Source organism: Perognathus longimembris, chromosome 1, assembly GCF_023159225.1.
Source record: "Perognathus longimembris pacificus isolate PPM17 chromosome 1, ASM2315922v1, whole genome shotgun sequence".
Classification (NCBI taxonomy): Eukaryota; Metazoa; Chordata; class Mammalia; order Rodentia; family Heteromyidae; genus Perognathus; species Perognathus longimembris.
In genome coordinates this window covers 130,488,089-130,501,234 of record NC_063161.1, presented here as the reverse complement: position 1 = coordinate 130,501,234, position 13,146 = coordinate 130,488,089, and the positions used below count along the sequence as shown (strand labels likewise).

Below are 13,146 nucleotides of genomic sequence, written 5' to 3'. Positions count from 1 at the left end.
CTGCCAGCACAGGTGGGGATGTCACCATAATTTCTGAGAACCCTCTTCATTTTATGGTTACCAGGCATCTAATGTTACATATGAAGATCTGGTGATCTCAGGGGCAATACTTTGCCCTTCTCTTTTAAGGACCCTTTCCTTGGCCACACACAATAGCTAAGTCCAAGTATAAAAAATGTAAAATGACATAAAAATAATCCAGGAGACTGAAAGGGATAGCATACACTGAGTGACCAGAAAAGCTACATACAGCTACAGCTTGCAAGTTCACAGATGAGGGAAAAATATCAGGACTAATATCAAATAAGAAACAGGCTAGCATTTTGTAAAAGGTATTTTTTTTTTTTTTTTGCGCCAGTCCTGTACTTGAACTCAGGGCCTGGGAGCTATCGCTGAGCTTTTTTGTTCAAGGCTGGCATTCTACCACTTGAGCTATAGCTCCACTTCTATTTTTTTTTTCGTGGTTAATTGCAGATAAGAGTCACAGACTTTCCTAACCAGATTGGTTTTGAATTTCAGTTCTCAGATCTAATCTTCCTGAGTAGCTAGGATTACAAGCATGAGCTACCAACACCTAGGCAAGAAATACATTCTTAAATGTATCATTTGATTGACTATCACTTGTGGCCCCCCTTCTCCTCCTATGAACCCCTGAACACGTGCTCCTCTGTGATAACTGTGGGCACTATACCCTTACTACTTTACTACTGCACCAGAACTTCTTGAATACAAGCTAAGTGGTGGGAAGCATGACTTATGTCAACCTCTCTCCTCCTCCCTGGGGGTGGGGCCATTTATCTCTTCTGTGTCACTCTATCATACTCTTACACAAGACCTGCCTGACAAACATTTGCCTAGCTCAGGGTCCAGAATCTCCTGAAGCACATCAGTTCTTCCTAGTTTTTAGCCAAGAACCTTCACTATTATGATGCCCTAAAAAAATCTCTTTACAAATGTCACCTCTCTCTTATTCAAAGTTGCCTGGCCTTCGCGGACACAAGTCAGTTCTTTAGTTTTCTAGCCATGCCGGGACAGAGTGATCTAGTCAAGTTCTTCTTTTTCTTGCTAGTATTGGGGCTTGAACTCTGGGCTTTATGTTTTTCACATAGTCTTTTTAAGCTCAAAGCTGGTGTTCTACCACTTAAGCCACACCTCCACTACTCTAATCTCCTGGCCTTCCAAGTCCAGGTCCTAACATTCTTTACTCCCTTAGAGACTCCTCCGGTCTAATTTCTCCTAATTCCCTCATCTACCCACTTTCCCTTTTTAGTCATATTATTTTCTTTCCATCTACTTTGAGTCTAAATCCCCCATATTACTTTGATATTATTTGTCACTTAACAGAACTCTTTAATACTAGCTTCCTTCTGAGGTGCCAGACTTTGAAGTCAGGCCCCACCACGTGAACCCCATTTTAGAATCGAACCCTGAGCCAATCAGATTTGTACCTGTGTTCTAATCTTGCTTGCACAGCTGATTGTTGTAACCTTGTTCTTTGCCTTTATAAGCCCTGTGTAATCATAGCTCGAGGCTTCCTCCTAACCTCCGCTGTGTCGGTGGGTAGGACGAAGCCCGAGTTGGCAGCTCGTTAAATAAAGCCTTGCCTTGCTTTTGCATTTCGGAGTGTCTGAATCTCGGTGGTCTTCTTTTTTTTTTTTTTTTTTTTGGCCAGTCCTGGGCCTTGGACTCAGGGCCTGAGCACTGTCCCTGGCTTCTTCCCGCTCAAGGCTAGCACTCCGCCACTTGAGCCACAGTGCCGCTTCTGGCCGTTTTTCTGTATATGTGGTGCTGGGGAATCGAACCTAGGGCCTCGTGTATCCGAGGCAGGCACTCTTGCCACTAGGCTATCTCCCCAGCCCCTCGGTGGTCTTCTTGGGGGTGGTCTTGCGACTTGGCACAACACTTCCTTCCTTCTTCCTTTCTTCCTTCCCTCCCTCCCTTTTTTTCTGTGTGTGTGTGTGTGTGTGTGTGTGTGTGTGTGTGTGTGTGTGTGTGTGTGTGTGTGTGTTGGTCCTGGGGCTTGAATTCAGGATCTGGACACTGTTCTTGAGGGTTTTTTGTTGTTGTTGTTGTTTGTGTTTCTGCTAAAGGCTAGCAACTCTGCCACTTGGACCACACCTCCATTTCTGGCTCTTTTTTTTTTTAATGGTTAATTGGAGATACGAGTCTCACAGACATTTCTGTATGAGTTGGCTTTAACCTTGATCTTCAGATCTCAGCCTCAAGTAGCTAGGGTTACAGGCATGAGCCACTGATGCTAGCATAATACCATTAATTTCTTAAAATTTAACTGATTTAGTGAGACCGAGGGAACGAGTGACACTGTCCAAAAAAAGAAATGTACTCTCTATCTGACCTATGTAACTGTAACCCCTCTGTATATGATCTTTATAAAAAAAATTAAAAGTAACAGTGAAAAAAAAATTAACTGATTTAGACCTTAGGGACATAGCTCTTCATGTTTATTAGTAAAGAGCTACACAAGTTCTATATATATGCTCAAGTATGTAGACAAATAATACATTAAGAAGGCAAATATCTGGGGCTGGGGATATAGCCTAGTGGCAAGAGTGCCTGCCTCGGATACATGAGGCCCTAGGTTCGATTCCCCAGCACCACATATACAGAAAACGGCCAGAAGCGGCGCTGTGGCTCAAGTGGCAGAGTGCTAGCCTTGAGCGGGAAGAAGCCAGGGACAGTGCTCAGGCCCTGAGTCCAAGGCCCAGGACTGGCCAAAAAAAAAAAAAAAAGGCAAATATCTAGGAAATATGTGATGGGTAATTATATTGAAATATAATTATCTGGTTAAATCACATTCAAATTAAGAAACAAGTATTTACAGGCCTTCGTATTCCATTTTCTTTTTTTGCCAGTCCTGGGGCTTGAATTCAGGGCTTGAACACTCTCTGGCTTTCTTTTTGCTGAAGGCTGACACTCTACCACTTGAGCTACAGTGCCACTTCTGGCTTTTTCTATATATGTGGTGCTGAGGAATTGAACACAGGGTTTCATGTATGCGAGGCAAACACTCTACCACTCCACCCAGCACTCCACCCTTTTCTAAGAGGAAGGTGAATTTCTTTTTTGTTGAATTTTCAAGCCCTTGGGCATTGGGGTGATTAATGGGTTCAGTGGTAAAAAGGAGGAAACTAGCAAAGCCAATCAGTAGCTAAGATTAAGATAGAAAAAACAGAAGAGGCTAGGCACTGGTGGCTCACGCCTGATAATCCCTATTACTCAGGAGGCCAAGATCTGAGGATCAGGGTTCAAAGCCAGCCCAGGCAGGAAAGTCAGTGGGACTCTTATCTCCAATAAACTACTCAGAAAAGGTCAGAAGTGGTGTGCTGTAGCTCAAGTGGTAGAGTGCTAGCTTTGTGCCAAAGAAGCTGAGAGCCAGTTCCCAGGCCCCAGGACTGGCACAAAAAAAGAAAACAGAAGACTAAATTTTTGTTATCTTGGATTACGTGATATCTTAGATATAATACAAAAAAACACACAAAAAGGAAAAGAACAGATAAAATGGACTCCACAAAATTAGACATCTTTGTGTTTCAACAGATGATAGCAAGAAAGTGAAAGAAAAGCTGCCAAGTGCTACTAGTTCAAGACTAGAATCCTAGCTATTCAGGAGACTGAGGACCACAGTTTCAAAGGCAGCCTGGGCAGGAAAGTCCATGAGACTCTTATCTCTAATTAACCACTAGACAACCAGAAGTGGAGCTGTGGCTCAAAGTGGTAGAGTGGAAGCCTTGAGCAAAAGAGCTCAAGGACAGTGCCCAGGTCCTGAGTTCAGGCCCCATGACTGACAAGAATGGTGGTGATGGTGGGAGACAGAGACAGAGAGAGAGAGAGAGAGAGAGAGAGAGAGAGAGAGAGAGAGAGAGAGAGAGAGAGAATGAGAATAGGCAGTAACAAGTGTTCATGATGGTGATATGGAGAAACTGGAGCCCTGAAACACTGACAAGGGCATTGTAAAATGACACAACCATTATGGGAAAATGATTTGACAGCTCTTCAGACCTTAAACACAGAAGTAGTAGAGCAACAGCCAAGCAAGTAAGCAAGCATGCATGCATCAGGCCCTGAGTTTAAGTTTCAATACTGTGAGAAAAAGTGTTTAAAAAAAAAAGTTAAGCATAGTTAACGAAATAAAGTATTGTGCCAAGTCGCAAAACCACCACCAAGAAGACCACCGAGACTCAGACATTACGAAATTCAAAAGCAAGGCAAGGCTTTATTCAAGCGAGACGCAACTCGGGCCTCGTCCTACCCACCGACACAGCGGAGGTTAGGAGGGAGCCTCGAGAGCTGCGATTATACAGAGCTTATAAAGGCCAAAAGACCAAGTTACAGCAATCAGGTGTTTAAGCAAGCAAGATTACAGGAACAAATCTGATTGGCTCAGGGCTCGAGGTATTCTGGGGGCAGTTAGAGTTAAGCATTCCGAGTCGTTAGAGTTCTTGACCCGCTGGGCCCTAATAAGCTTGTCCTGGGTTTGCTCACAGGGCCTGCTTATTCTCAGGTTCACGTGGTAAAGTGGGGTTCGCGTGGTAAAGTGGGGCCTGACTTCAAAGTCTGGCACTTCAAAAGCAATTGTACTTCTTTGTTCATACCTAAGAAAAATAACTTGTTCATATGAAAGCTTGTATACAAATTCAAGAGCATTATTTACCCACAGTAGTAAAAAAAAAAGTGGGTACAATCCAAATATCCACCAATTAATAAAGAAAATGTGATATATTTATGCAATGAACAGTCATTGGCAAGAAAAGGAATGAAGCACTAAGACATACTACAACTTGAACTGTCAAGATTATGCTACATATCTTTGTATGATCCCACTAATATGAAATGTAGAGAACAGGAAAATCTATTGGGGAATGGGTAGCAACTGCTTAATGTCTGTGGAGATCCCTTTCAGGGTTATGATCACATAGTGAATATAATAAAAACTATAAACTTTTCCAGTGTGTAGATTATAACTCAGTATGGTTGTTGTGTACAACTTTGGCCAGAACAAGAAGAAAGACTAAGGTTTATGGGGACAGTTTGCTGGTGACTTATTCCTGTAATCTATGCTACTCAGGAGACTAAGATCTGAGAATTTTATTTTATTTTTTTAAGTTTTTATTATAAAACTGATGTACAGAGAGGTTACAGTTTCATACGTTAGGCATTGGATACATTTCTTGTACTGTTTGTTCCCTGTCCCTCATACCCCCTCCCCCCTCCCACCTTTCCCCCCTGAGGTGTTCAGTTCATTTACACCAAACAGTTTTGCAAGTATTGCTTGTGTTATTGTTTCAGATCTGAGAATTTTAATTTGGAGTCAGCATGAGCAGAAAAGTCCTTGAGACTATATTTCCAGTTAGCCAGCCAGTGGGATTGGCATTGTGGCTCAAGTGGAAGGATACCAGCTATAGGCAGAGTTGCAGTAGAGGGGTGGAGAAAGAGGTGGGTGGAGATGAAAGTTCATGGAAAAAAGGTATGAGAGTGCTGAGCAGTAGAGGTGGATAGGTCTTTGAAGAAGTTAGGTAAGCCTGGGTGGTCAAGAGAGGAACAGCCATAAAAATGGCATTTTGGAGAGAGAAAGGGTTTGTTAGGAGGTTTTGCTAGGAGAAACATGAGATTAATTTTCCCTTCACACCCCTCTCCAGCTAAACATTATAAGGACAACAGAAAGTTGAAAATTTGAGAATACCCTAATTTTCCAATAATAATTATTCAAAGAAATATGAACAACATAGAATCATTTAAAAAATGTGTGCTATTAGCTGGGTGTGGTGGCATGGCTTGTGATCTTGGCTATTGGGAGGCTGAATGGTTTCAGGAGGCTGAGTCAGGAAGATAGCTGGAGCCCGGGATTTCAGGACTGCGTGGGCAATATAGTAAGAACCTGGCTCAAAAAATAAAAAGCTGACAGGTGCTGGTGGCTCATGCATGTAATCCTAGCTACTCAGGAGGCTGAGATCTGAAGACTGCAGTTCAAAGCCAGCCTGGGCAGGAAAGTCCGTGAGACTCTTATCTCCAATTAACCTCCAGGGACAGACTCTGAGTTCAGACCCCACAACCACCACCACCACCACCACCACCACCACCAAAGCCAAATAACTAGGGTTGGGCATGCTAGGCACTTGCTTAGCATGTTGAAGCTCTAAGTTCAAACTCTTAGTATAATGAAAAAAATCCAAAATAAGCCCTAATAATGTGTTAACATGATTATTTACAAAATACTAAGGGAACGTAGTACATTATAAACACCTAGTATGACATTTTTGTTAATGTTTATATGTATGGAAGAAAATCTGAAACACATAAAATGTTAATGTTGCCTATCTCTAATTCTGCATTAAATTGTTTTATTTGTAAATTTGAATTGTGTGTATTAAATACATATTATATATACAATTTAAACAACATTTTAAGTAAGGGGGTTTCTTTCACCTGGATAAAAGGTGCAAGAAGTTTTTGCATGCATAGCAGTAATGTGAAGAGCATCTTTGGGCTAAAGCCCTTTTAAAGCATCATTTTCAAGAGGCACTCATAAATATATGATTGCAAGAATTTATGATTCTGGCCCACAGAACCATTAGCAAAGCACAAGTACATCCATATGGAAAAGCAGTGATGTGCAGACAGAGCCTAGTTAGCTGAGTCTCTAAACCACAAGTAAGAAAATGAGCATCTGGAAACTGATGGAGGTGCCCTTGGCTGGAGGTGCTGATAGCCATGTTTACATATCAGTCCTTCAGAGGATACAGGTCAGAGATTGGAAACAGTGACATAATCAAGTCTGGGTACCCTGTGTGTGCATGTGCATGAATGGGTATGTGTATGCACTAAGGGCTTGTTTTATGCTCTTCATTAACTTTTTCATTCATGGCTAGGGCTCTACCACTTGAGTCATACTTGCAGCTTTTTGCTAACTAACTAGAGATAAGTGTCTTGGACTTGTCTGCCTGAGCTGGCTTCTTATCTTGCACCTCAGATCTCAGCTTCCTGAGTAGCTAGAATTACAGGCATGAGCCATTGGTGCCCAGCTCCTAAAACTTATCAAAGTGCTTGGAGCCTAGTAGATACTTGGCTCTTTGTGTAATATTGTACTTATGAATAATCTTTGTTACTGAGTTACAGAAGTTAAAAAAATTCTGGATATAAGTCATCTGTTAGATAAGATAAAGGTCTTGTGCCTGTTTGTGTCCTTCTACCACCATTCCCCCATCCATATTCCTCCATTCAGTCATGGTTACTATGGTCAACAAAGTACCAGCAGACTTTGTTTTTCACCTGAAAATAACCAATGGGAAAAGGGGCTGGAGGTATGGCTCAAGTGGTGGAGCACCTGCCCAGCAAGCATATTCCCACAACTTTCCAGGGTATCCTTCGATAGCGTAGTTACACTCGGAACTACTGTTTCCTATTATGTTTCTGAATCCACCAAGATGGCCAATGGAAACAGGAATTCAAGAAACCCCTTTTCCTTGATTGGCAATGAGGCAACTTTGGCCAGGACAACTCCAGAAGAAAGGTTCCCTTTTGGTCATTAGTGTCCTTTTGCTAGTCACAGAACTCATCCCACCTTTTTTGATCTCCCAGAAGATGGGGAGAGCAATGGTACTCAGCTGGCATGTTCTAACAATCTGACCTTGACTTGATTGAGGCCCTGCTGACAGCCCCCATGGAACTGAGAGCTCTTTTCCTGATTAGAGCAGGACTGAGGGAAGAGGGCAGGAGAGTGGATTTAGGAGTGTTCGCTTAGCTTATGCTCAGTTCTCTTCTGCTACGAAGCTGAGTCTGTAGAAGAGGGCTGATCATAACAGGTCAGATGCCCTCAGTATTGCAATGACTGTCCCATCCCCCCAAAATACTGTAGGGCATCATGGCCAACATTCTTTCTTCCTCCACCCTAACCTGGAGCCTGATGGCTCCCACAGCCCCGGAGACATGACATATGTGTCCATGTGCATTGCATACATGCAAGTGTGTGGAGAGAAAGCTGCTTGACCCCTCCTGAAAACTGGGTGGATTCCTGCATGCTCTCCACCACAAACTTGCTGTGGCTTTAGGAATGTCTCATCCCTCTATGCCTTTGTTTCTAGACCCTCCTCCACCCTGGCTCTAGCAGCTAATGCAGTTTCATTAAAAGTATCTGGAAAGGAAGATAGATTTTTTTTTCCTTCTTGACAAAACAGCATAAATAGCATTAGCCCAAGCCTCTGCTTTTCCCCACCCCTGAACCACAGCCAAATAAATATGCACACCGATGAGCTTGTGCATGCTAGCATACTCTCTTCCTCTTTCAGAAAGACAAAGCCCACCTCAGGAGCCAGGGTCCAGAAGCAAATCAGTGATCCGGACTCTGCCCCGCCCCTCCCCCAGCGAGCGCTGAGCCATACCTCTGCAAGGAGCCGTGGACTGGACAGGCTCCCGTTCCTTTTGCACCCCCACGGAACTCTACCTTGACAGTCCCAGATGAGGTACTGTTCCACAGGACCACACCAGGGAGCCCAGCCGATTTGCTATCATCTGATTTCTTCTAATACAATGGCATCCTAGCTAATGCAGGGAGGCTGCGCAATCCCAGCCCATCTCCTCGCTACTGCCGCGGCCGCTGGTCCTGCGGTGACGTTGCTGCTAAGGGAAGGGGGAAGGGAAAAGCACAGGCATGCCCACAGTGCAGCTATTCTGCCTCCCTCCCCACCAGGCCCTGTGGGTCCGTTATCCCAGGGAGGGGGAGGGTAGAGAGGGCAGTCAGTGCTAGAAGATGGAGCCTCTCAAGACAGCAAAGGAAAAACAGGGAGTGCTGGTTCTAGCCTCCCTCTTTTCCTTAGGAGAATCAGGAAGGAAGGCTGGGCGGGGCACGGGAGCTTCCTTTTTTCCTTCCTTTCTTCCTTATACCCCTTCTTTTAGTTTCAGCCAGAAACCTCTCCTTCTCACCCATTCTCATTGATTCCTTGTTTCTAGCCTTTTCTTCCTTATGGTGCCAGGCTAGGCTCAGGCTAGTATTCGGATTGAGAGAGAACTCCTGAAGCCCTGAAGGGACCGCCCTCTCTCTCCTGGCAGAAACAGCAAGTGAGTCCTGGGTGCTCAGCCCACCTCAGTACTAGGCTTCCTAGGAAACTGGTGGGGTCTGCCTAGAAGAGACTGGGCCACAGACAGGCTTCTACAAACAGGGTGGTATACTGTGAGCTCCTAGTACAGGATCCAGTTCTGTCCCCTGAGTCTTCAGAAGATCTACTAGTTGTGGCTGAAGGAGCACTTAGCAGATTACATCAGTTTTTGGTCCTTGCTGAGCAGCGAGGTTTAAGTGGAGGCAGAATCCTGAGCCCAGAAGCCCCTCCCCTCCAGGAAAAGACATGGTCTCTTTTGTGCCAGAGGGAAAGAAATCTTTCAGTCTGTAGATCTATGAGTCCTCTACCCCTTCATTGTGCAAGTTCTCTGCCAGTCTGTGGGAATAAGCCAATAGAGGAGAGCCACAACAGGAGCCAGTTGAACATAAGTGGCAGCACTGTCTCCACCTCTTTGCGCCACTGCTCTGCCACTACCTCTGAGCACAGAGATGTTCTCAAGGTGGCTTGGCACCCAAGCATGGGCCCTGCTAGTGACTCTGCTCCAGGTTCCCTCTAGTCAGCTCTCCTTGTCTGTGAAGGTGAGGTGAGGGGAGAGCGAGGAGAGGGTTCCCTGTGAATGCTCATCTAACTCATGCACATAATCCTGAATTCCTTAAATCATTTCTAGTGCATACACAGTAATCAATGTAACCACTTGTTATACTGTATTGTTTAGGAAATAATGACAAGAGGAAAAAAAGTGTGTACATGTACAGAATAGCCACATCCCCCTCCCTCCTGAATCAATCTTTCACCCTTCCTTCCTTCCTTCCTTCCTTCCTTCCTTCCTTCCTTCCTTCCTTCCTTCCTTCCTTCCTTCCTTCTTTCCTTCCTTCCTTCCTCTCCTCTCCTCTCTTGCACACACACTCTCTCTCTTTTTCTGGCAGTACTGGGGGCTGAACTCACAGCAGCATTATTTATAACAGCCTAAAAGTAGGAACCACCAACATGTTCATCAACAGATGGATAAACAAAATGTGGTATATCCACACACAATGAAATGTTATCCAGCAATAAAAAGGAACAAAGTACTGATGATACAGGATACAACGCAGATGAACCCAGAAAATACTATGCTTTGTCAAAGAAGCCAGACATAAAAGGTCACAGATTGCTTGATTCCATTTATATGAGAAGTCTAGGCTAGGCAAATCTCTACAGACAAAAAGTAGCTGTCAGATACTGGACAGAGGGCGACATGGGAAATAACTGCTAATGAGAATGGGGATTCTTTGGTGGATGATGAAAACATTCAAAATTAGATTACGTTCATAGTTGTGAAACTCTGCAAATATACTAAAAACAATTGAACTGTATACTTTAAATGGCAAAATGTGTGTCATATCAATTTAAAGTTGTTAAAAAAACAAACAAAAAACAACCCTCAATAGTGGCAGCAACTTGAGTGGCGTTGCTCAGTTCCAGAGTGGCAGTTGTGTATGAAAGGCAGTTAGCTAGGGGATGGTCAGATTCATCATTAGCTGTTAACCCAGTAACCTCCAACAACCCTCTCTTCTGCCTTGTCACACCAAACCCCTTAAAAGAACAGATGCTTTAACTCTATTTTCTCTTCCACCTTTTTTTGGGTCTGTACTGGGGCTTGAACAACTCAGGACCTTTTTGTACTCCTGCTTGATCTTTTCATTCATGGCTATGCACTACCATTTGAGCCATGTGTCCACTTCTAGCTTTTTGCTGGATAACTGGCAATAAGAGTTTTGCTGATTCAGGGGCTGGGAATATGGCCTAGTGGTAGAGTGCTTGTCTTGTACACATGAAGCCCTGGGTTCGATTCCTCAGCACCACATATAAAAAGCCAGAAGTGGTGCTATGGCTCAAGTGGTAGAGTGCTAGCCTTGAGCAAAAAGAAGCCAGGGACAATGCTCAGGCCCTGACTTCAAGCCCCAGGACTGGCAAAACAAAAGAGTTTTGCTGATTTACCTGTGATTCTCAGATCTCAGCCTCCTGAGTAGCTATGAATGTAGGTGTGAGCCACTGGCACCCAGTTTTCCCCCCATTTCTTGATCACCAGAATCTTATCCCTTTATATCTGTAATATCAACCCTCCTAGTTTTACTTCTATCATTCTTTCCTTCTTAAATGAATCAAAACGTATCCCATATATAAATGCAGGCTTAAACCAAGCTTCAGACCAAGTCTTTTCACCCTGAGCAATGTTTGGCCCTTTCCATTCTTTTCTCTCTGTTCATTTCTAAATCTTATATCCTTCCTGAAATTCCAGAATCCAATCTTCAAGTAGCCTATTAGATTATAGCTCTTATTTCTAATTCAGGCTTGCTTATTTTCCTTTTGAATTGTTACATAGTCTTCTGTTTTCTTGCTTACACTCTGGTATTTTTTTTCCCTAGGTATGCTCCATATTAATTTCCCCAAAGCACTGCATTCAAAATTCTCATTGCAAATCTATTCCAAATTTTGATTGTTTATTTTCCCCTCAAGTTCACAATGCAGTCCAAGTTGGCCTTCAACTTGTGATCCTCCTGCCCTCAGCCTCTCGCGTGCTGCAATTGCAGGTATGTGCCACCACAGTAAGCACTAAATTCTGAATTTTGACTAACTCTACTGGGAAGATCTCTAGAATTCAACTCCAATTCACTTGTCTTTCCTTCCTCTAGTGATGTAGATCAAATGACCTCACATGGAAGCAGTTTTAATTTTTATTATGAAAATCCTTCTGAATGTTATTTTATTTTTTGCCACTCCTGGGGCTTGAACTCAGGGCCTGAGCACTATCCCTGGCTTCTTTTTGCTCAAGGCTAGCACTGTACCACTTGAGCCATAGCGCCCACTTCTGGTTTTTCTATATATGTGGTGTTGAGGAATTGAACCCAGGGCTTCATGTATAGGAGGCAAGTACTCTACCACTAAGCCATATTCCCATCCCCTCTGAATGTTTTTAATACCAACTATTTATTTATACAACCTATTTGGTTACAAGCATTGGTTATTCTTTATTTTTATTTTTATCTTGTGATGAGACTATGTTTTTTGGGGTAGAGCTATGTGTTATAACTCAGTAGTTAATTTGGAACACAGGGCCTTGGCACACAGTAGGACATCAGTGATAGTGATGTCTGACAAAGCAATTGAATGGCAGGCACAGTAGAGCCAAGCTGGCTTTCAGGTTAGCTTAGCCTGCAAATAGCCTCTCTGAGCACGAGGAAAAACATGAAGAGGACAATGAGACACAAAAGGCCAAGGCTTAGTAAAATGCTTGGTACAATAATTTTAAATGCCAAGATCTTAAACTCTGAACCCTTTGCTTATTTACCTAGTTCTTATAAAGCATTTAAATCTGCTACCTTTATCCTAGAGTAACAGCTGCACTTTTTTCTGTTTACTGCAGTGCTACTTACAAATTAAATGAGAAATTTCTAAATATTTTTTAAATGCCTGAACAGTGCTTTATGTATTCAATGGAATAGAACAGAACCATAAAAATAAAAGTTTACAGGATTGAGGGCATGGCCCAAATGATAGTGCTTGTCTTAGCATATGTGAGGCCCTAGCCTCAGTACTGAAAAAAAAAAAGTTTACAAAGAAATCCTCAATCACACTGGAAAAGACATATAAGCTAATTTTTAAAAAAGAAAGAAATAAAGGAAGGAAGGAAGTAGGAGCTGGAGCCAGTGGCTCATGCTTATAATCCTAGCTAACTCAGGAGGCTGAGATCTGAGGATCACTGTTTGAAGCCAGCTAGGGCAGGAAAGTCCGTAAGACTTTTTATTTCCAATTAACCACCAAAAAAGCCTGAAATGGAGATGTTGCTCAAGTGGTAGAGCACGAACGTTGATCACAAAAGCTCAGGAACAGTGCTCAGGTACTGAGTTCAATCCCCAGGACCAGCACACACACACACACACACACACACACACACACACACACACACGCACACACGCGCACATGCACGCACACATATGCACACAGAGGATAGCAAGTTATAGAGATTTACAAGAATGCATCTATTACAAAAAAGTGAGATTATATATACTCATTTTCCCAGACTCTTCTTTCT

At 43.2% G+C, this 13,146-nt stretch overlaps 1 protein-coding gene across 3 annotated transcripts in view; it reads right to left on the bottom strand.

The window, feature by feature from the left end:
• Rusc2 (RUN and SH3 domain containing 2) overlaps window positions 1-13,146 on the bottom strand; it is a 56,680-nt gene that overhangs the window by 16,434 nt on the left and 27,100 nt on the right. For 2 of the 3 annotated variants that reach the window (XM_048329723.1, XM_048329884.1), the window contains exon 1: window positions 8,397-9,792. The exons of the other annotated variant lie outside the window; for it this stretch is intronic. The gene's annotated coding sequence lies outside the window, so the exon portion shown is untranslated. Of the gene's footprint in view, window positions 1-8,396; window positions 9,793-13,146 lie in introns of those variants that run through there. 3 annotated transcript variants of the gene reach the window in all.